The sequence below is a fragment of the Maylandia zebra genome, linkage group LG3 (assembly GCF_041146795.1).
Source record: "Maylandia zebra isolate NMK-2024a linkage group LG3, Mzebra_GT3a, whole genome shotgun sequence".
Taxonomy (NCBI): domain Eukaryota; kingdom Metazoa; phylum Chordata; class Actinopteri; order Cichliformes; family Cichlidae; genus Maylandia; species Maylandia zebra.
Genome location: NC_135169.1, coordinates 6,814,504 through 6,839,187, shown reverse-complemented (window position 1 = coordinate 6,839,187; position 24,684 = coordinate 6,814,504). Strand labels below are relative to the sequence as shown.

General features: G+C 44.1%; 1 long non-coding RNA gene across 1 annotated transcript; it reads right to left on the bottom strand.

Moving 5' to 3' along the window:
* Nucleotides 1–10,713: 10,713 nt before the first annotated feature.
* Nucleotides 10,714–15,081, bottom strand: LOC143416946 (uncharacterized). Its single transcript, XR_013097182.1, has 3 exons — nucleotides 14,907–15,081; nucleotides 13,373–13,471; nucleotides 10,714–10,926 (listed from the first exon to the last, which is right to left on the bottom strand). It is a non-coding gene; the product is annotated as an uncharacterized LOC143416946 (long non-coding RNA).
* Nucleotides 15,082–24,684: the final 9,603 nt, after the last annotated feature.

Below are 24,684 nucleotides of genomic sequence, written 5' to 3'. Positions count from 1 at the left end.
TAAAAAAGTCCGTTTTACTTAACTGGTATTGATCTTTTATTGATTCGAAGTCCCTAAGAATTCCCTTATCGTAAAACATACAATATGCCGTTAAACCTTGTCCAGCCCATTTTTTATATCTTACGTCTAATTCATTAGGTAAAAAATCACTGTCAAAAGCGCACCATCTTAAAATCCTAACCTCTTCAATCCAATCATTCTTATTAAGAAATTGTAACCAGAGTTTTAAAGGTAGGTTAATCCATTGGCTTCCTTGATGAATTTGTTTTTTGATAAGTGTCACATCCCCTAGAATTGCCTGAATTGGAGAATCTTTTAAGGTCACTGTTTCTAGTTCTAGTTCTTTCCATCTCGCTTGATAGTCTACATTAGGGGAGACCGGGGATAGTTGTAACGTTGGTCAGTTGTAACACTTCCAATTTCTCCAATCAGGGCTAAGTTTCAAATGATGTGACTCATCCTGTGCATGCCCAACTCAGTTCTGCTATCACATGTGAAAAATCAGCACATTTTGTCAAACACAGACAATTTAACATGAAAAAAAGTAATTTGTATGCCAAAAAGTGAGTTTTTCTACTTTATTTCAATGTTTAATAGCATTATCTGCTTTGCAGTTAAACTCATCAAACTTAAATTATGTTATTTGTATGTCTATGGGGATATATTCTGTGTAGGTCTTTAGCGCTAATGTTTTAGCCGTTGGCTGTAATGTTAGCTAGTTCATGGCTATAGGAGTCTGGGTCAGTTGTAACAGCAACAGTCTGGGTTAGTTGTAACAATAACACAGATGTTACAACTTACCACACTTTTACTTTAACTTATATTAAACAAGTTGGGGCAACGACATCAGCAGAGAGAGGTTCACTGGTCACTTTTGTATATGCGGTTAATGCCATTGGCAACACAATTCCTCCACTGTTTGTGTTCCCACACATACATTATGCAGACCACTGTGTCAGAGATGGACCAGTAGGAAGTACTGGTAGTGGAAATAAATCAGGATGGGTGCAAGAAACAGATTTCCTCATCTTTCTGAAGCACTTTGCAAACCACACCAAAGTAAGCCATGATAAAAAGTAATGGAATTGCGATGCTGGTGAACAACTACATTTTTCCAGCTTCATTGTTATGTTTAAAATTGGTGCAAGAGCTGTAGGTTATAATGCCCACTGAGCCAATGAGGCCAAACTCAAGGAAGACCAACCAAAATTAATGAAATATTCAGTTGCAGAAAATTCCATAATTTGTCTTTTTTGGGGGGTTGGAATATGTTCAAAAGCTAGATTTCTGCATTCTGTCACATACACACACACACACACACACAGCTACATAAATGGCTCTAAGTGCATTCATGTGTTGAATAAACAAAGATTACATGTTAATGTTTTGTCAGTACCCTTATTTCATTGTGTTACATTTTACCCCAGGATATGTTACAACTAACCCAGACTATGGGGTTAATTGTAACATTTCACTCTTTGTGTTTGGGACCATACCATGCAATGGGTAATTGTGCTGCAGAGAAAATAGCTGCACTGTTTAATAGCAGAGACATGTAAATACTTTGCATTACATTTTGAATCCACTACCTTAAACGAGCTTCAATTTACAGACAGAAATGTCAAAAATGTTACAACTATCCCCGGTCTCCCCTACACCAACACACTAATGTCCTCAATTGAGCAGAAATATAACAGTCTTTCAAACATGGGAACCCCAACCCTCCTTTGTCTTTAGCCAACTGAATAGTTTGGTACTTAATCCGTGGTTTTTTCCCCTGCCATATAAACCTAGAGATTATTTTATCCCATTCCTGAAATTGTTTATCAGTTATTTCAACTGGGAGTGTTTGGAACAGGTAGAGCATCCTAGGCAAGATATTCATTTTAACTGTATCTATACGTGATTCAAAATTTAAAAATGGTAATAAATTCCATCTTTTAATATCCTCATTTATTTTATAACTTAAAGGATTAAAGTTTGCATTGTATATCTTAGATAGATCTTTAGTAATATTTACTCCAAGATACTTCATCTGCTCCGACTCCCATTTCAAATTGGCTTTAGCCTTAATTTCATAATTGGGCTCATAGTTAAAAGTTAATATCTGAGTCTTTGATATATTTAGTTTATAACCTGATATTGAACTAAAGATCTCCAGAAGTGACAATAGCTTGGGGAAAGTAGTGTTTGGATTTGTCAAATAAATCAAAATATCGTCAGCAAACAAGGAAATCTTATGCTCTCGACCCCTAATCTTGACTCCAGTAATAGTATTGCTTTGTATTACACTTTGACTCAGGGCCTCTATGAAGAGAGCAAAGAGTGAGGGGCTTAGAGGACAACCCTGACGTGTCCCTCTCTGTAGGTTAAAAACATTTGAAAGCGCCCCGTTAACTTTGATTCTTGCCTTTGGTGATTTATATAATGCTTGTATAATCCTGATAAACGATTGATGGAATCCAAACTTGCCCATGACTTTGTATAAAAATTCCCAATTAACCCGATCGAAGGCCTTTTCTGCATCTAAGCTCATAAGGACCATCTGAATTTTATTTTTCCTAACATAATCAATAACGTGTAGTGTTCGGCGAACATTATCTTGCGTTTGTCTCTGCTTAATAAAACCAGTCTGATCCAAACTAATTATCTGAACAAGAATATTTTCAATTCTTTTGGCAAGAATGTATGTAAATATCTTAAAGTCCTGGTTAAGAACACTAATGGGGCGGTAATTTCCCCAATCAAGCCTGTCCTTTCCTTCTTTAGCTATTATAGAAATAGAAGCCTCATTCCAAGATGGGGGAATTACTCCCGTCTTTAAAATATAGTTGAATGATGTTCTCATCAAAGGAATCAGTACCTCTTTCATTTCTTTATACCAATCTGATGAAATCCATCCGGGCCTGGGGATTTATTCGGTTTCAATTTTGTAATAGCTTTTTTAATTTCAAATTCAGATATGTCCTCGATTAGGGTTATATTCTGTTTTTCATTCAACTTTGGTAAGTCGAATGAATCTAAAAAAGATATCATACCTTTAGTGTCCACTCTAGGTTGTGTATATAGTTCTTTGTAGAATTTTAGGAAGGCTGACTGAATATCTTCAAGTTTATACACAATGTTATTTGTTTGAGGGTCCTTTATTTTATATATTGTATTTTCTAATTGTTGTTTTTTTAATTTATAGGCCAGTAATTTAGCAGATTTGCCTCCTACCTCATAGTATCTTTGTTTTAAAAAAACATATTTTTTTGTATTTCACTTGAAAAAATTTCATCGATTTCGTTTTTCTTCTTTTGTATTTCTAATTGTAAGTTTGTAACTGCGCTTATTTTATGGGCATCTTCAAGATATTGTAGTTGTGTCTGGAGTTTTCTTAAATGCTCATTTCTCTTCTTTTTTAAGTTAGCGCTGTATCCTATGAGTTTTCCTCTTATCACTGCTTTTAGGGCGTCCCATAGAATACTCGGGGAAACTTCTTCATTATTATTTTCCGCTATATAATCTATTATATCTTGACTAATTTGTTTTTTCATCGTGCTTAGAATACTTGTATTAAATCTCCAGGATGTAACTCTTCTTTCGTATCCAAGCACTACTTCCAGGTACAGTGGGGCATGGTCCGATAAATCCATCTCTCCTATCCTGCAATTGATCACCCTGCTAAAGTCTTTTTGGTACATAAAAAAATAATCCAGTCTAGAATAAAATGAATGAGGGTGAGAAAAAAGGTATAGTCCTCCTTGTTGGGGTTTAGTTCTCTCCATACATCTATGAGCCCTACGTCCTTTAAGATTAATTTGATGTTTTTGGTTGTTTTATTCAATCCCGGAGCGTGTGGGTTTGATGAGTCCAAGGACGGGTTGAGGCGAACATTCCAATCTCCTCCCAAAATCAGAGTACCTTGTGCCTCTCCAACAATCAATTCAAAAACCTTTTTGAAAATTTTTATCTCTGATCCTGGGGGAGCATATACATTTATAAGAGTAATCAGTATACCCTCCAGGTACCCTTTGACTAACACAAACCTCCCCTCCTTATCACTGATTTCTTGGATGCATTCAAAATTTAACCTACTAGAGATTAGAATTACCACACCCCTTTTAGAGCTCTGAGGGCAGGAAGAGGAATACTGATTAAATTTCCATTTCTTTAATTTATCATGTTCGAGCTTCGATAAGTGAGATTCCTGTATAAAGGAAACTTCTATTTGTTCTCTTTTTATTTTTGACATAATTTTACTTCTTTTAATATGGCTCCCCAGACCATTTACGTTAAATGACACTATTTTAGTTACCTTACAGGGCATTGATGTACGACCTTATATAATTCCAATCTCTGTACATAGCCAAAGATCAAAAAGTACTCCCCCAGAACAGAAAAAAAACAAAACAAAAAAAAAAACATTGTACAACGAAAACATATAATCATGTTGACTTCCAAAAACATAATCGCTATATTAGCTATATTTGGTGAGGGAAAAACTCTTCTGTCCACTTGTGGAAGAGTGCCCTCTCCGGCACACAGGCCGAAAGCCCAGTGGTCTGTAGGGTCCAACTTATTGTGCAAATAGATGACCCGACTTTAATGTAATTTTATATGCCCTCTTTATAAGATTAACTAATTATATAACAAAACAAGTTAATCGAAATAAAATTCATATACTCAGTTCATCTTAGGTCTCAATATTCTTGAGTTTACCTCTAGTATAGTGCTCCGTCACACACTTGCTGTTTATCCACTGTCATCTTGGTGCCTAAATATCTGAAGGCGTTCCTTGAAACCCAGCTTTGGGGTCGAGTTTCCACCTTTCTTCTTCGTACTTGTTTGCCAAGTCTGCTGTTTTATTTGATCCAAGAATGAGTCTCTGTCTTTCACAACTTCTACCGATAATCCCCTCTTCACCATATCGGTAGTCGCTTCGTGCGCCGTGTTGTATGTCACAGTTCCCTCTCTGTAGAACACCCTTAGCTTGGCCGGGAAAGGCGTCTGGAAGCGAATATTGTTCTCTTTAAGCACCTTCTTCGCTGTCGCATATTCCTTTCTTCTTCTTTGTATCTCCGGGGCATAGTCATTGTCCACATATATCCTAGAATCCTTAAAGTTGAAGCCCTTAGCCTGCCAGGCCTTCTTAATAATGTCTTCTTTGATACGATAACTTGCGAGTTTAACTACAATTGAGCGTGGAGGGGCTCCTTCCGGGGTTTTTTTGCCACCGGCTCGATGTGCTCTTTCAATTCCCAACACCGTGGGGCGGGAGAGACTCATTGTCTTTTCAAATAGAACCTCTACAAAATTGACAACGGATGGAAATTTGTCCTCTTCCCCTTCCCTCACGCCATATATTCTAAGATTCTTGCGACGTGACCGTCCCTCTAAATCCAGTAGCTTAGATTCGCATCGCAACTGAAAATTTGCTATTTCAATTAGCAGCTCCTCCGAGGCCTGGATTCGAGTCTCCATTACGTCTATGCGTCCCTCTGCTTCGTCGAGTTTTATACCAATGCCGACGACCTTCTCCCTTATGGCATTAAACTGATCATTTGTGTCTTTTCTAAAAGCACGTAATTCTTTTAATATCATGTCCATCGTAGCTGGGTGGTCCTTCGCTGTGGCGTTAGCATCGGGTTGCTGGTCTTCTTCCATATTGCTGCTAGCTTGCGACGAAGCATCTTCTTCCGCTTCAGTACGTTCTCCTACATCCTTTTTCTTGGATTTTCTGGGCATTTCTATTCCTTGGTATTGTACCCCACAAAGATAAATCCAAACTTTTTATGTTTCGAGTTAGGTAAATTGGGGTAGAAAAAATGTCGGGAGCAACTATCCTACACAGCCATCACACGACCCGCCAAACCGGAAGTCAGCAGAGATGCAGCGGAGCATTTTAAAGTGAAGGTTTAGAGGTTTCTCTGGAAGCTTCATGTGAGCCCACATACCTCAGTTTATCCTGGCAGTGATTTTTTGTCTTGTTTTTGTTTTTTTAGCATTTATAAGGTTCCTGTTTCTGGTTTCCTGATGTCCTGATGTCCTGGTGCACAGCCAACATCCACAGAATGTGTCAGTTCATTGAACAATGCTTACGCTGCACAACAGGCTGTTCAGTTATAATCATACAATCTCCATCAAAGGTGTGCACATGATCCAGTTAGTTTATAGGTCACACAGCCTGGTGTTTCTATTCATTTGTCCTTTCACATCACAGGAGAAAAACAGCAGCTGGTGTGATGCATCCAGATGAGGGTCCATCAGAGTTGAACTCGACAGCATCATTAACAGCACAAGCGTTACACTAAATCACATCAATCTGAGGCGTCTTCAAAACCCAAACTGTGCAAACTCACTTTTATTATTTATTCATTATTATTTTAACTACCTGCAGTTACACGAAGCTCCAACAGCTCAGTCTGTACTTACACTAATGAGGGGCGCCCCACAAAAACTCTGAGGCAACGACTGATAACCAATCAGAGAGCAGCAGAAAGCAGGTCTAACACCTTAATAACTACACACACAGACACAGTGTGTCCTTCCAGAAGCCCTGCTGGCCTCTGTACTGGCAGATTACTTTATTCTCTGTATTGATCACAGTTTTTAACCAAATCAATTTAATACTAGTAACATCACTTTGTTACTTATGTTAGCTTCACAAATGGCCCTTATGTGCTATCACACACACACACATACACAGTGGGGCCATAATGTAGTTTTTAAGAGCAGCTGTGTCATTTATCATCAACAGTCCTGCATGTATGTGCCCACGTGTTGTATTGAAGCAACCAAGTGATGAATCACTGTTTTCCACTTTGTTGTTTTGCAAACTGTTTTTTTGTTGCATTGTTGATTTGTTTTTACTGAAGCAGCTAATAAAGCACAATGGAAAACAATTTTGCCTTTCTTGTAAGACTCTATAAGAGAATGAAACAATGATGCCAGTTATAAATAAAGACAATAAAGTGAATGAATTATGAAACTCATTTTATTTCTATTAGATCTGAAAATGTTGTGTAACACTAACAACCTAAGACAACAAATAGATGCGTTGGCCTGTACTGGAGATAAAGAAAAATTAACAACAGCTGTGAAATGGAAGAGTTCAAGTCACCAAAGGAAACTGGAGCTGGGCTTGTTGCAGGATCTGAAGTTACTAAACACTTTGTGAGTGTCTGCACTAAAACTTAGGACCATATAATTATAAATATGTGCGTGACGAAAGCTGGGCAGCACGCTAACGTCCTTACTCGTATGGGTCTAACCCAGGGGTGGGCAATCTCAGTCCACGAGGGCCGGTGTCCCTGCAGGTTTTAGATGCGTCCTCGAACCAACACAGCTGATTTAAATGGCTAAATTAGCTCCTCAACACGTCCTGCAGTTCTCCAGAGGCCTGGTAACGAACTAATCATGTGATTCAGGTGTGTTGACCCAAGGTGAGGTCTAAAACCTGCAGGACACCGGCCCTCGTGGACTGGAATTGCCCACCCCTGGTCTAACCCTTTCACTCCTTTGGTTTATTTCCTCGGACTTTTGTTATTGCCTTTTCGTCAAGTCTGTCTTTGCACCTGCTGTGTTCTCCATCGTTTTGTACATCACTGTTTTCAGACTGAAGCTGATCAGACCATCACAGAGAGCCTGTGGGCGACCGCTGACCTCTCAGCTTTGTGGAACACAGACGTTTTCTTCAAACACTCACAGCAGTCAGAGTCAGTTTAGTATTTTAATGTGTTTCAGTTACACTTTGGTCAGGTTCAGGCAGCAGAACTACTCGGCTAGATTTAGGTTAGTTTAATAAAGTTTGGGGTTAAAGTCGACTCTTCCTCAGGTCAAATCTATGAGTTAGTGCAGTTTGTTCTTTAGTATAAACCATAAAGACACATGTGTCACATGTCCAACCTCCTTAAAAGGACAGCCTCTCCCATCTGTGGACCCTCAGTGCTGCCGGACTCATCTCATACTGAACTCACCCACTCTGTGTCTGTCACGGTCCTGGGTCGGTGAGTGTTAGTTTATTTTGATGTTTGTTTGTTTAGGTTCATTAAGTTATCCAAGCTCGTTTGTTATTATATTACCCTTGTGTTAAGCCTCCCTTGCCCTTCATGTGTTTTATGTGTGTGTGTCTTATGTTGTCAAGTTCATGTTGTCGTTTCTGTCATCTTCCCTGTACTCAGTCTCCCTGGTTCGTGCGTCTACCTGTCATGCTTCATGTCTATGTGGTTATGTTAAGTTCATGTCATGTTTTATCTCCATGTCTCTGTTTCCTGTTTTATTTTGAAGAGTCTGGTGTTCTTTGTTCATTGCAGTTAGTGTTACTCTCCCCTGTACGGTCATTATGTCTCATTGTAGTCAGCTGTGTTCTCGTGTGTCTCCACTTCTCCTGATCACCTCATGTGTGTGTTTAAGTCCTCTGTTTTCTATGTTTCGTTGTCAGGTCGTCTGTTTGCATCCCCATAGTGTTACGTCATAGTTTACTCAGTGTTCATACTTTGTTGTAGTATTTTCACTTCTTAGTCCTTTAGTTTTCTGAGTGTTCAGTTTTCTTAGTTTTCATAGCTTCATGCTGTTTCATGTGCCAACATCTAAATAAAGGATCGTCTTCTGTTCAGTCAGCAAGTCCAGAAGTGTCTGCTTCTGGGTCCTGTAAACTAAACTTATCGGCGCACCCGCCGTGACAGTGTCATTCATCAGTGGATTCACTGTTCCTCAGGTTTCATTAAAGGTTTTTCTACATTCTTTGTTCCTGTCAGAGCGTCACGTGAGTCATTAAACATCAGTGATCAGTATCAAACATGGAACATGTACAGGAGACACGTCAGTCAGTGTGGACCTTCTGATGTCATCACTGTGTTTACTTTGTTTGTTGTGTTATGGTTGGGATTCAGAAATGTTCACTGCCATCACTTCATGAAATGTTACAGGGGTGTGTGTGTGTGTGTGTGTGTGTGTGTGTGTGTGTGTGTGTGTGTGTGTGTGTGTTTAGTTTGTGGGCGACGACTGTAACACTGTCAGGTTCACCCACTGTGAGAGAAGAGCAGTGACTGGAACAATCTGAGCTCATATTGTGAACAGAAGAAGAGAGAGCTGTGCCAACTGGAGCTCAGAAACATTAAGATTGATTAAACATTATGAAGAGAAGTAAACCAGTTCAACTTAAAAGTCTGAATGATTAAGTTAAGTGTTTGCTCGTAGGGGGTCATCGACCTCATGTTTGTCACTGTGGGAACTTTGTGTCGACTAAATGCAACTTAAAGCTCGACGGCTGCCCAAATGTTTTAAAGAAGTTGATACATTCAAAAAGCTGTGACACTTGTTGCTCAACACTTTTAAATTTTTGTTTTCAAAGCTTCTTCTGGTACGAGACTGACACGCCAGTGGGAGGAGTCAGCAGACGACCCGCTCTACCTGCTGAGCCACAGGTGGAGTCATCAGGGTGGAGTCATTTCAGTAAGGACAGATCAATAGAAAGAATGAAGACAAAGAGTTATTGATGAGCAGAATATAGACAGATGTTTGGTGGTTGGACTCCGATGGCCCGTCTCAGCAGAACTGAACCCAGCTGTGACGAGGATTAGAGCAGGACCCCAAAGAGAGAAAGTGATGTCACCACAGCAGAGTTCTGGTCTACAGGGAGAAGAACATGAGCGTTGAAGCTGATGCATGGCACAGGTTGTTATGTGAAGGCTGTGTGCAGGCAGCAATGGTGGACCCAAAGTGCAGACGCTCGGAGGCACAATGTAAACTCAAAACAGCTTTAATGCTGAACTCAAAAAGGTAACAAAACTGAGACTCCAAATAAACTCAGGCGAGCAGACACAACACACAGCATAGGAAACGGTAGCTCACGACCCGGACACAGAAACACAGGGCTCAAATACACAGAGGAGCAACCAGGGAATGGGTAACAGGAGGGAAACACAGCTGGGGCAAATCAGGCCTAACAAGACAAAGGAAGCAAAACCAGACGCATTTATATGAGACACGGACTTTCAAAGTAAAACAGGAAACATAACACAGACTGAACTTACAGACAGACTCACAGGCAGGCACTACAACAGAGGGAACAGAGACGTGGGACCAGGACAGACACTGACTGGACACGGGGATATAGCCGACAGGGGAGACAGCAACTAAGGATTACACAGAGACATAAACCATAAGAAAGAACTCTAACAAAGAAACAAAGACTAGAAAAGATAAATAATATAATAAACTCAAACCTCTGGGTCAACGACCCAGGCATCCTAACACAGGTAAGGCATAGCAAGCATGAGCGCGGCGAAGGGTGAGAAACTGAAGAAGGGTCTGGAAGATCCCGACCAGGTCCAGAGGCCAGCCTGCTGGCCTGAGGAACAGACGCCCAAAGCATCGGCGTGAGTGTCGGGCAGCCCTGCGACAGCAGGACACGTTTGGTATTCAATCGGAAAGAAAAGCGAGACAGTGAAAGGGCAGAGGGATGCAGAGGCCAGGTGAGAGTTTGATCCGTCTGATGACGACAGCAGAGAGTGAAAGTCCTTCAGCTTGGTTTAGGTTATGTGTCTGTGAGCGAGGGAGGAAGGAAAAGGAGAGTCGAAAAGTACGAGTTGTCACCGAGCAGAAACGGGAGCTGGAAGCATGTAAATATAATAATAACCACTGCAGCCAAGAAGAGTGCCTGACAAGCAAAGAGAGCGTCTTTGTCCACTGCTGTCATCTTCCAACCTCCAGCCAATCACAGTGACCTCTGAATGAAGAGATACACACCTCCATATAAACTATAAAATCATTCTTACTCAGTAAATTCATATTATTAATTTTATTGTATTTTTAAAAATGACCTAGTCACAGCTGAAGATGATCCTGGTATCTGATGGAGGTGAAAAGGAGACCTTTCATCTGTCCCATCTGCTGACAGGAGTCTTCAAAGTTTACCCAGAATGCACTTGGTGAAGCTTCCTGCAGTGAACGATCAGAGCAGATGAAACATGAACAAAAACGCTGGTTTCTGCTCCTCTACATCACCAACACCAAACTGCTGTAGTTTATTCACACTATGATCGATCCATCATAACCACATGTGGTCTGTAGGGTCGATGTGCCTATGTGGTCGTGACTAGATGTGATTGGTTTGTAACTTTTAAAAAAGCTTCAGTGAGTTTTTCTGAAAGTTTCACGTCTCTGATGAAGACATGATCTGATCAGAAATGCTGGAAGAATGATTTAAAAGCACAAATGTTTACTTTAAGGGCCTCAAAAATATGAATAATATGAAGACAGAGCTCTGAATGTCTTTGTAAAAAACTAAAGTTCTGACTTGATGTGGGCTCGACACAAGCAGACAGAAATAAAACTGATCGGGCTGAAGCGTCCAGGACTGATCAGGCTCTGAAGGTCACATGTTCACTCAAAACGATCATCAAACTGTACTTGTTCAATCCTGCAGCACTCCGATATCCTCAGAGGAAATGCTACAGAGACCAGCATCAACAGCAGCCTCATATTCACACACAGTTACTGATACACGGTCAGTGAGAAGAAAGACGTACACAGAGCAGAGGAGGCCGAGAAACAGCATCAAATAAATTCCAGCTCCATGGAAGAAAAACTACAGCCTATATTAGTCTGAGGAGCTTGAAAAGCCACTGGACTTACTTAAGTTTCCTGAAGACGTTTCATCGAGAACCTTCAGTTCTGAGAGCAATTGGTGGAGAAAGGCCCAGATATTTAAGCTCTAAATAGGGTCCCTAAGAGGGCCATGTGCCCCCTTTTGATCCTCTGCTTAATCACAAGAGCCAAGCTGTGAGATTTTGTGACTCCAAGCTCCTTAGTCTACCATGACCTGGAGGACTGAGAGACAGACATACAGCCAATGATTCTTCACAGACATCAAGTGCCAGTTTGATCCGTCTGATGATGACAGTCCTGACAGCTCGATGTTACTGAGCACAGAACAGAATAGAACAGAATAGAATAGAATAGAATAGGGGAGGTCCATATGAACATACTGTTTATCTGAACAGCTGCTTTGAAGCTCCAGATGTGAGCAGTGTTTTTACCCCTTTACTGTCTGATGGTAATGTTGGATTAAACTGGACATTATCTGGTATTACAGGGATTATTTTACTGTTTCTGTGTTATTATGTTTGTTCAGTGATATTCTCTGAGATATTCTTTCTGATTTACGTCACACTGTTTCCATAGTGTCCATAGTTTCCTTCATACAGCAGAGCTTGTGGGGAGTTCTGTATCAGAGGGATGATGGAGGAGCAGACAGTCCCTGGATCAGTTGCAGCTGTCCGGTTGGAGGGAGCAGATGTCTGAGGGTCTGGGTGAGCGCCACAGATGTTGGTGTGATGTTTGATCTGCTCTACACTCTCAGCTCTGAACATCCAGAGAACTGCGGGTACATTTAAGGCCGTCCACAGAGGTTTGTTGGACTTGGAGAAACGTGCTGAGAACCAAAGTGTTCCACAGTGTGGACACCAAGCAGGGAGTGAACAGGCTCAGGCAGCAGCAGTGCTGATATATGCCTGGCCTCCATTCTTCTCATTAAAGCTGCCCGAGCCTCCAAACAACAACATTCACACATGTGAGCCTCACAAATATCACTGACAACCAAAAGTCCCATTTTTATATTGATGTCAGCATTATTCCATCATGAAGCAACGATAGAAACACATCTTCATTTCATCTCTGTTGGAGCCTTTTGTTCAGTGAAAGGACAAAAAGCTGCCAGCAAATCAGATTCACTCTGCTGCACTGAAACACTGTGGACACAGTCTGGAGACACGCAGACTTTAAACTTTATTTGCATGATGTGAAAAGAAACCACATCATAAATGTGATCACGTGGGACTTTAGAAACAGAGGATCGCTGTGATCAGAGAACCCGGCCTCGTTAATAACCTGTACTGATCTTTTTGTAGTTTTAAAGTCCGGCCCCACAGCTCCACACAGTCACACATGTGAGGAAGTAGAAGTGAGCAGTAAATGATCTGCAGGCCTTATAGCTTAATACATCCTCTGTTTGATACTCACTCAATAACCACTTTAATGTTTCCATGGTAACCTGTGATCAATCACAGCAGCTGAAATAAATAAACTCTTTCAGTTTGAATGTTTCACATTTTCCTTCAGTTTCTTGTTGATGTATAAAAATCATAAATGTGGTTTTCTTCATATTAAGGGACAGTTTGTTAACATCAGAGCACATTTTAAGGACTTCCAGCTTCCTTCAACAGCAACAACACATCCTGTAACTTTATCACACAACTAAATCAGTTTGGATCATCTGCAGAAATAACACGTGAACAAACCAGCAACATCACAAACATCATGAATATAAAGTGGAAAGAGCTGTGGACCAATCAGAGGTCTTGGGCTCCTCACTGTGGCTGTGTACCTGTACAGGTGTGTGTGAGCTGAAGCCCACGCTGTGCGTCAGGTAGGAGGTGAACTGTTCAGGTCTGAGCCTCAAACTCCTGCAGGGACCAAACGTCTCCTGAAAAACAAACATAGAAAAGAATCTTTGACTGTCTGAGCTCATTGTCATATTCTCCACACTGCTGTGACCTGCTATATGTTTGTATTCAGCTTTCAGGGCACGCTTATATCACATTCATGTTTTGGGGCGTGAGCGAGTGTGATGGAGCGAGCCGCTCAGACGTGAGAACACAGCGGCCATTTTGGGAAAAGTGTCTTTTATTTAGCCAGAAATGCACAAATATCCAACAGGAAGTGACACGGGGCCTCAGAGAGGTCAGCTGATCAGAACTAAAGTCAAACAACTTCACTCCAAACTAACTGCTCAACACAATCAAAGTGAGCCGACCCACAAGAAACAAAGAGGACTTAAATACTGGCTGATCAGAGCAGTGTGAGACATGAGGGCAACACAAATACCAACAATCATCCAGCAACAACACAAACATGGGCCCCCAATGAGAGGGCTGTGCTGGGTTTGGTCCAATCAGCACTTCCTGTGTAGAACTACCAGCAGCCCTCAGCAGTCACATGGAGCCTTCAGCAGCAGCAAAACAAAGAAATGTGACAAAGACAGAATTTAACTGTGTTGTACAAAAGCTCACTAAATGTGCTCCAAGTAGAACTAATGGATTTCACCAAAGTCCAAATAAATGAGTGAGATATATGAACAAGAAGTGTGGGTCATTATATTTGTGTGTGCAGTGTGTGTGAAACTAACACAACTCATACTGCACCAAAGTGTTGCTGCACGGGGGTCACTCACTGCATAGTTGTGTGTCTGCAGGTGCGCCCGTCACACCAAACATCTTTTGCTGTGGCTGTTCCACAGCTGCATTATTATTTATTACTAGAGCTACAATAATAAAGCAATGAGGAGGGGGAAGTAATAAATATGAAATAATGTCATTATGATGATTCCATGTGTTTCACTATCCACTCTGTGCAGGGGCAAAGCTTATTACATGTTTAAACTGTAGAGATACAATCATTTTACTGCAGTAAAATCCAACTTTTGTCTTATTTAAAATATAAATCTAATATAATCTGCTTCCTAATGTATGTTCTTTAAAATACAGCGTGTGTTTTTAATATATTATAATTATAATAATGCATAATTATGTGGACATGCATATTAGATCGTTTTTAGTGAAATATAATACCTCCAGAAAGGCAGGAAAAGCCCGGAAACTTACTTTCAAACTAAATATGTTCCCTAAAACGGTGACAGAGCTACAGACCCATGACAGCCTTACACAGGTAGCCAGCAGCTGTGACCAGCACTACTTGTGCAGTTAATAAAAGGACAGGTAATGTTTGTCGCGCTGTTGCACACACAGCACGCTCGTTTGTTTCAGTTCGTCAGTTGCAACAAGACAACTTACCAACGTGTACGTAATAAGCCAATACTCCTGTGTGCTACACACTACAGTGTACGCTGTACACCTACTTACTGGTTTTGTCGCATCAGTCTGTGTCTCTGAGTTAACTTGTGTTTCTCCTACAGCTCCGGACCGCTAAAAATGCGCGTGCTCTTTGTGAGCTCGTTCCCGGCTCGTAACCAGCGCGTTCTGCCGTCGAGGGCGATCATTGGTTAATAGTGATCATGTGACTGATGCAAGCCAGATCCTTTTATTTAGCCAAACTGTGATTAATAGTTAAATATTATTGTTGAGGGGCACAGACAGGACTCCGCACGCACACACACATTAAAAAAAATAATAATAATAATTTTTTTTAAAAAGTTGCCTCAACAAAAGGGCACTTTGGGCACCCATCAGGAAAGGGGCGGGTGCTCAAGTCCCTCTAGCCCCCCCCCCCTGCACGTGCCTGAGAAGCAGAATAAAAAGCTGAGTGTGAGGGTCAGGGTGCTGTCTCAGTGCAGAGGCTTCAGGCTGAATCCTGCTGAGCTCAGAGTCAGACTCACCTGTGCAGCTTGGACAGGTAAACACATCAGGAGATGAGGAAAGTTGGCAAAGTACAGACATTCAGTAATGAAGTCCACAAATAGACTTTGTAGACATAAGTCTACAAATACTACTGTTAAAAATACTCCAGTAAAGGTAAAAGTACTGATTCAACTTCTTTACTCAAGTAAAAGTAAAAAAGTAGAGGTGTGGAGGTATGTAACAACGACAGGAGAGGTCTCAGTGTCTCACTCCAACAACTTTATTAACTGACAGAACTTCACATATAGTCAGCGCCAAAATCTCCACCCCCACACTTCCTTTCAACTTGTGTGTGAGTGGAGCCACCTGGTGGTCCGCCACACATACCCCCCCTTGAACACACAGTCAGGTCTCCATTCAGTCCAGGACCCTGGGTCTAAGCAAACGACCTGCACGACTGAACCTGGGAGGGAGAGAACAGGCAGAGGAAGGTCCATCCTGTGAACGAGGCTGGTGAAGGCGAGCAGGAAAGGCAGGAGGAGGCTCAAACGTTGGTGGTCCGGGGGTAGTCCTGGGGGGGAAACCAGAGACTGTCAACCCCAGCGCAGGAGGTCGGCCACGGCGAGGGGCCTGGGCCGGCACTACATCACTGTCCGGAAGAACATGTGCTGGTTTAAGTCTGTCAACACACACAGTCTCCCTTCGACCCCCAAAATCCAAAACAAAATGTTTCTGGCCCGGTTCAATAACCCTGAACGGGCCGTCATACAGCGGCCGCAGCGGTGTCCTGTGGGCATCGTGCCTGACAAAAACAAACTTAGCAGTCTCTAAAGTCTTTGGAACAAAGGTGTTAGGCACGCAATGGTGCACCGGACCAGGAACCCGAAGCGAGTGCAAAAGCGGGGTGAGAGAGAGCACCGATGGATCGAAGCAGGGAGGAGGATTTTCAGGCAAGAATTCTCCAGGCACGCGGAGGGGCTGACCAAACACTAGCTCAGCTGGGGAAGCGCCGAGATCCTCCTTAACCGCAGAGCGCAGCCCAAGCAAAACCCACGGGAGGCGGTCAACCCAATTGCCATCCTTTAAGGAGGCGCGAAAGGCAGCCTTCAGCGACCGGTGGAACCGTTCACACATCCCATTAGCCTGCGGGTTGTATGCGGTTGTGCGGTGGACTTTAGCCCCCAGTCCATCAGCCATGGCCGACCAAAGCTCGGAAATGAACTGGGGGCCTCTGTCTGACGTAATGTCCGCGGGTGGGCCGAAACGCGAGACCCAGGTCGACAAAAACGCCTTGGCCACCACTGCTGCGGTAGTGGACGCCAGGGGGACCGCCTCCGGCCACCTGGTGGTCCGGTCAACAACAGTCAAAAGGTGCGTAAAACCTTGTGACTGCGGCAAGGGACCCACCAGATCGACATGCACATGATCGAAACGTTTGCCGGGTATGAAGAACGGCTCCAGGGGCGCCTTGGTGTGTTTATGAACCTTCGCGCGCTGGCAGGGAATGCACGCCGACGCCCATTCCTTAACAGATTTGCGAAGGCCTGGCCAAACAAATTTAGAGCTGACCAGTTTAACAGAGGCCCGGACCCCTGGATGAGAGAGAGCATGTACCGAGTCAAAAACTTGACGACGCCAGGAAGCGGGAACCACAGGGCGAGGGCGGCCGGTGGAAACGTCACAGACGAGGAGGGGACCACCGTCCTGCACGGGTCTGTCCTCCAGTATGAGGCCCGTCTGGGTGGATTTAAGCGCGAGGATGTCAGGGTCACCGCTCTGATCGGCAGCCATGGCGGAGTAGTCTATGCCGAGAAAGACGGGAGAAACCAGCGCACGGGACAAACAGTCAGCCACATGATTGGATTTACCAGCCACGTGCCGAATGTCCGTGGTAAACTCAGAAATGGCTGCCAACTGGCGCTGCTGGCGTGCACTCCATGGATCGGAAACCTTGGACATGGCAAACGTCAAGGGTTTGTGGTCCACGTATGCGGTAAAGTGACGACCCTCGAGAAAAAACCGGAAATGACGAGACGCCAGGTGGAGCGCCAGTAGCTCCCTGTCAAAAACGCTGTAATTGCGTTCGCTGTCACGTAGCGTACGGCTGAAAAAGGCGAGCGGTTGCCAGACACCCGAGATTCGCTGTTCCAGCACCGCACCCACTGCTATGTCCGACGCATCAGTGGTCAACGCAATCGGCGCTGAGGGGGATGGGTGGGCCAGAAGGGCAGCATTAGCTAACGCTGACTTAGCATCAGAAAACGCTTGGATGCTGTCCGGAAACCAGTCAACGGGGTCATTAGCTTTTTTACCCTTTAACGCCCCATAAAGGGGCTTCAGCAGATGTGCCGCTCTGGGGAGAAAACGGTTGTAAAAATTCACCATCCCCAAAAATTCCTGCAGTGCCTTAACAGTCGTGGGACGCGGAAATTCCGAAACAGCTCGGACTTTGTCAGGCAACGGAACCGCGCCCTCGGCGGAAACACGGTGCCCAAGGAAATCGAGAACGGGCAACCCAAACTGGCATTTAGACGGATTAATAATCAGTCCATGCTCCGCCAAACGCTGAAAAACCTGACGCAGATGGAACATGTGCTGCTCCTTCGAGCTGCTGGCCACCAGTATATAATCAAGATATACAAAAACAAAGGGCAGCCCGCGCAAGACCGAGTCCATCAACCGCTGGAAGGTTTGGGCGGCACCTTTCAGGCCAAACGGCATGCGCAGAAACTCGAAAAGGCCGAAAGGTGTAATTACGGCGGTTTTGGGGACATCCTCCGCGCGCACGGGAACCTGGTGATATCCCCGTACCAAATCGATCTTAGAAAAAACCGAGGTCCCCGCAAGATGGGCGGAAAAATCTTGGATGTGGGGAATGGGATAACGATCGTTCTCCGTGACATTATTAAGACGGCGGAAATCCCCACAAGGTCGCCACCGACCATCAGATTTAGGCACCATGTGTAACGGAGAAGCCCAGGCACTGTTCGAACGCTGCACGATGCCCAGACGCTCCATGGTGGCAAATTCTTCCCTAGCGACAGCCAGTTTGGCGGGGTCGAGGCGGCGCGCGCGAACACCGGGGGCCCTACTGTAGTTATGTAATGCTCTACCCCATGCTTCGTCACCGTGCTCGAGAAAGTGGGGACAGTGAGTGAGGGAAACTCAGAAAGCAAACACTGAAAAACGTCACCCGAATCTACTGAGTTAGCATGCACCACGGGCTGAGCACCCCGAGTCAAACAGGGTAATGAGGAAAAGGACACAGCATCAATTAAACGTCTGTTAGCCACATCAACCAGCAGTCCGTGAGCACAAAGAAAATCAGCGCCTATTATAGGCACAGAGCTAGCAGCAACAACAAAGTTCCACTGAAAGTCACGGTCGTGAAAGCAAACAGTCACCAACCTTTCACCGAAGGTTTTGATGGGAGAGCCATTAGCCGCTGTTAGCAATGGCCCGCAACCCTCAGCTAGCCTGTCCGAGCCAGCCGGGGGAAGAAGGCTCTTCTGTGAGCCGGAGTCCACCAGGAAACGCCTCCCCGAGCGTGAGTCCTCTAAGAAAAGCAGCCTTTCCTTGTTGCCAGCGGTCGCGGCTGCTACAGAGCGCTGACATGCCCGTTTCCCTGGGTCTGGAAACTGCAAGGCGGGAGGCAGCGCCGTGCCTTCGCTCCAAAACGCTGGTGATAAAAACAAAGCCCCTTTCCGCGGTGCCGCCGTGCAGCGATTCCGGCCACAGTGGACGAGTCGGAGGGCCCGTGGAGCATCGGTGAGGGGGAGGGGGAAAACGCTGGTGGGTCCTGAATAACCGTCTGGACGCCGAAAGTCCTGGTAGCCAGGAGGATGCGATCCGCCTCTTCCGCAAGGGAGCGGTAATCCTTCGTGGCCAATAGCGGGGAGTTGGCAAGGCCAGCGCGCACTGGAGCCGGCAGCTGTCGAAGAAAGAGGTGGGTGAAGAGAAATCCTCCGTCCTCCGCGCCCAGCAAGGACAGCATGCTCTCCATGAGCTCGAGGGCGGTGCCGTCGCCCAGGCTCGCGATGGAAAGGAGTTTCTCGGCCCGCTCAGCATCAGAGAGGGAGTAACGCCGCAGCAGCAGCCCCTTGAGGGCGGCGTACTTGCCCTGGGCTGGGGGATCCCGGAGGAGAGTCATCACACGGCGGGTTGACAGCGGGTCAAGTGAGGCCACCACATGGTGGTATTTAGTGTCGTCGGCTGAAACTCCACGAAGAGCAAACTGAGCTTCTACGTGCATGAACCATGAAGGAGGATCGTGAAGCCAAAAATCCGGCAATTTAAGCGCCACAGCAAACGCAGCCATCGGCGGAGGTGAAGGTCCGGCGGCCGCCGATGCTTCCAGGCCAGAGCTGGCTTCGTCGTCGAGCCTTAGCATGTTCACTACAGGGCTCACCAATGTGGAGGTATGTAACAACGACAGGAGAGGTCTCAGTGTCTCACTCCAACAACTTTATTAACTGACAGAACTTCACATATAGTCAGCGCCAAAATCTCCACCCCCACACTTCCTTTCAGCTTGTGTGTGAGTGGAGCCACCTGGTGGTCCGCCACAGAGGCTCTGAAATGTACTTCAAATAAGAAAGTAAAAAGTGGCTCTTTGAAGGATGTTTGTAAAATATATTTATACTGGGGATACAAGTCTGGTCTAAGTCTTCTGTCAGAGAGACTGCAGCAGTCCAGGAGTTTGTTAATTGTCTTTAATTAAGTCCCACCAAAGATTTGTTTACATGAAAATGTTTGTGAGGCTTAATCTGAGTTCGGTGCAGCCAAACTTGAACTTCTTGTTTTATAGTAAACAGCACGTGTGACTATAAACATGGTTTTCTGGAAACAGAAATGGGCAATTTTATCATTAGTAGAGTCATAGATAACTAGGAAAACAATCACAACACATCATCTACTCAACACAAGCAACATCTCACAATGTCCACAAGGGGTCACTGCAGACCCAGAATTGGCTAAATAGCGCATGTCTTACAAGTTGCTAATAGTGAGGCATAAATATGGCAAGCTAGCAACAGCTAAAGGAAACCATAGAAAAGTCCTTTATTCCTCATCCCGCTGATTGTGGTCATTGCAGGAGATTACAGCCAGATTATAATCAGCATCATGTTAATGAATCTGCCAAAGTAAGAACACTTACAGATCCATCAACTCACTCAGTCACACAAAACTGCATCATAGCTGCGTCACAGCAGCTCCTTCAGTCATTCCCACTCTGTGTGCTGAGCACGTGACCACTGGTGCGCTTGTTTCCTTTGGGTGCGCTTGATTCTTGCTTCTAGACATCCTGAGGCCGAGTCAGAGCAGGAAGTTGGAACAATGTTTGTATTTTTGTGCAAAGCTAACTGACCCTTGTGCTGTATTAACATAATGATAAAATCATATCAGTATATGTGAGTACAAACTTTAGTCTAACTTTTTATTCTAACTGTATTCAGCTTGAACCAGAAGAAAAAGAAGGAAAATAAAACTATGTTTCTATTTCCTGTTGCTACTTTGTAGAGGGCGACTTTGCCTCTAAACAGGAACATGTGTACAGCCCTGCATCAGCAGCTTCATTCTTATACAGACCTTTCTACTCTGTGTGTTAAACTGAGCTCTATGTTTGCTACATAGCAGTCAATGAATCCAGTTTTTACACCACAGTTAAGTTAATGTAGTTAAATCTGTGTATTTGTAACTCAAACATTCAGTGTTTTAAACAGAAACCTGACTTTGACATATTTAAGTTGGTATGAACACAGTCAGAGCTGCTGCTGCTTTTATTGTTCTGTTGCTTTTTCAAAGCTTTCTGTGCAAATCAATAGAAATATTTATTGTTGCATCTTAAAGCTGCCAGCACAGCAGCAGCATGAGGAGAAGAGTGTTTGCTCAGGAAATACACGGGTCCCTGAAGAGTTCAAACAGGAAATATTCCTGCATTAAATCTGCAGTTCAATCATCAGCAGATTACTGTCAGTGTCATCTGTCACCAGGCAGGTTTTAACAGGCGCCACATATTATTAGAACACCCTTTTATATTTGGATGATAAACACATTTAGTTGTGTTTGGTCTTTAACTTGTGCTCAGTTTCCACAATGAATTCATGATGGAAATCTCTAATAAACTATCAAAATAGACACTATTTCCCCCACCACACTCTCTGTCTGTGGCTGGTGCCCCCATCCTCTGGTGAGTTGGTGGTTCTCGGTGCTCGGGTGTGTTCTGGCTAATGGCTGCTCTGTGGGGCCTGGCCCCCCTGGCTCTGTCAGGCCCCTGCTTGGGGGTGAGGAGGTCTTTGTTGGGTTTTTGTTTATTTAGGCAGGTTTGCAGCAGATCCTCAGTGTTTTCTCTCTCCCTCTCCTTCTGTAAACTTCCTCACTAATTTCTTTCTTTTTCTTTTCTGTCCTGATTCTAATAACTCAAAATAAAAACTCCTAATAAACTTCTAATAAAATATGACCATTACAGCAAAAGCAGTAATGATGCACTTGGGAAAATCACAACACATGTAAGAAGTAGAAAGTTCAGATATGTGTTTAAAATTGTAGGGAGTAAAAAGTAGTTAGAAAAAAAACTACTCAGGTAAAGTACAGATACCTGAAAATTGTACTTAAGTACTTACTGCCCAACTCTGGAGAAGAGGAGAGTTTTATTCCTCACATTATGTAAATAATAATGTAAACTTTATTGATCCCTGTGGGTAAACTCCTCTCTGCATTTAACCCACTCACTCAGTGAAGCAGTGGGCAGCCATTGGGCGCCCGGGGAGCAGCGTGTAGGGACGGTACCTTGATCAGGGGTACCTGAGGGGAGCTGTTCAGGGGAATTGAACCCCTGATCTTCCGATCATGGGCCACCACTCTACCTACTGAGCTATCTCTGCCTGATAAATGAGTTAGCTGTTAGAACTGTCATCAGTTACTATGAAACTATGTAATCAATATACAGTAATAATGTAACATTAGAGTACTGACCTGAATGAGTTTTGCCTCCTGAGGGTTACAGCTGTGTATGATGTGTTTAACAGGCACAAACTAAGATTTACACACATGTTCATCCAAACATTAAATACACCTCCATGAGTCACCTGATACACACCTGTGCACGTGTAGTTGTGAGACTGTCAGCTTTCAGTGAGCTCACGTTTAGGCTGCGTCCACACGTACTCGGGTATTTTTGAAAACACAGATTTTTCTGTGTTTGCACCTTTCGTCCACACGTAAACGCCGTTTTCGATCACTGAAAACTGAGATTTTTAAAACTCAGTTTTTGCTTTTACGTGTTGACGAGGAAAACAGAGATTTAGTCACGCAACGTCAAAGGTGTGCGCCTTTTTTGACGTGCCGTTGTGCGCCACGTTATTGTTTACATGAGATGAATTTCTACAATGGTGGATAAACACAAAATACTGTTGCTGTTAATCTATCTGCAGTTTTACACACGTACATGTACACACACAGTTACTGTCCCTCCATTTACAAAGACGTCAGAGTGAACAGAGTCAACACAGACGCTCTCACAACCTAAATCCAGACGCCACGTCGTTGTTGGTTTTTAATGAATTTAATTTGTATTTAATTTAAATTTATGCATGTTGTATGTATTTGTTCATTCCTAAGTTGTGAGTCTACAGCAGCCAGAGTACTGATTTTGGTCATTAACATTTGATGAAGGCACTTAAAAACACAAACACTTTTCAGAAGTACTTCAGGTTTGCATCAAACCTGCTCACTCTTTCCCTCCCAGGCTTCTAGACTCCTGATTGGCCAACATTTCTACACGGCGTGGATTTGACATGTTCTTGACCGTGTTTGACTGCGTTTTTGGCGAGATTTTCTTTAAAAACACAAACAGAAAATCTCAGTTTTCCAAAGTACGTGTGGACGTAGCCTTAGTGTGAGCAGCCAAACATGATGGCAGACTGCCACAGATCACTTCTGAGGAAAGAGGAGGCGTTCAGCTTCCTCATAGTTTCACACCTGCATGAAGCAGCAGTGTGTGCATATCAGTATGTGTGTATGTGTGTGCGTGTCCAGAGTCAAGCTGAGACAGTGTCCTTCGCCCTGCCAGGCTAAGTAAACAGTCTACCAGCCAACCCAGGTGGCCTTGCATGGAATGGGAGAAGCAGTCACAACACAGTCGTTATCAGGGAGTTTTTGTTCGGCTCCAGCCTTGAGCCCACAGCTGGCGCCGAAGGGGTAGCTGCATGAAGTGATGGTGGTTTTTTCTTTTATGCAAACAACTCATGAGAATTTCAGAGCTGTTCTTTAACACTCCAACACCGACATAGGTCTCTCAATTTCCCGTTGGAGAGCTGCGAGCTTTTCCATGATGTTATCAAGCTTGCGTTCCGTGGTGTTGTCATTCTTGTGCCCAAGGAGCCGATTCTGAGACCTCACGACCACAGTGAGCTGACCTAATATGTGCGCAGAGGTGTTGGACTGAGCCTTCACTGCAGCCGTGAGCTTGTCCAAGCTCTTAACCATGCTGCACTCAGTGGGCCCATTCTGAAAAGTCGCGCCTCGTCCCATCGTTTCAATCCCAGCGGACAGTCTTGTGGGGGTTTGAACAGCCGGTTCCGCTCTCTTAATTCTCCGATAAGCCAGGGCCAAGCCAGCTCCAATCAGCAAGAACCCTGTTATCATGGTTCCGAATAGGTAGATATCTTCAGCGTCCTCGATCGACAGTCCCGCCAGGCACACGATCCTCCATGTCTGCCACCCGTCCATCGTGTATCCGGCAGGGAAAGTCCCTCCAGGGCACTCGGGGTCTCCCGACCCGGGGCTTCTCGTTGAGAAAAGGGTGTCAATTGCATTCAGAGACCAGTTGATCAAATCCATAATTCTCTTTTAGGTTTTAGAGAACAGACTGTGAGAGAGTGTTCCAGGGAAAAATAAGTAAAAGCACGAGACACGACAAGGACATAAGAAGCTAAGCAGGGAAGATAAGGGAGAGGAGAAAAGTGCGACCGCCTTCGCTGAGAGCCAAACGAGACGTGTAGGCTGCGTCCACACGTACTCGGGGATTTTTGAAAACGCAGATTTTTCTGTGTTTGCACCTTTCGTCCACACGTAAACGCCGTTTTCGATCACTGAAAACTGAGATTTTTAAAACACAGTTTTTGCTTTTACGTGTTGACGAGGAAAACAGAGATTTAGTCACGCAACGTCAAAGGTGTGCGCCTTTCTTGACGTGCCGCTGTGCGCCACGTTACTGTTTACATGAGATGAATTTCTACAATGGTGGATAAACACAAAATACTGTTGCTGTTAATCTATCTGCAGTTTTACACACGTACATGTACACACACAGTTACTGTCCCTCCATTTACAAAGACGTCAG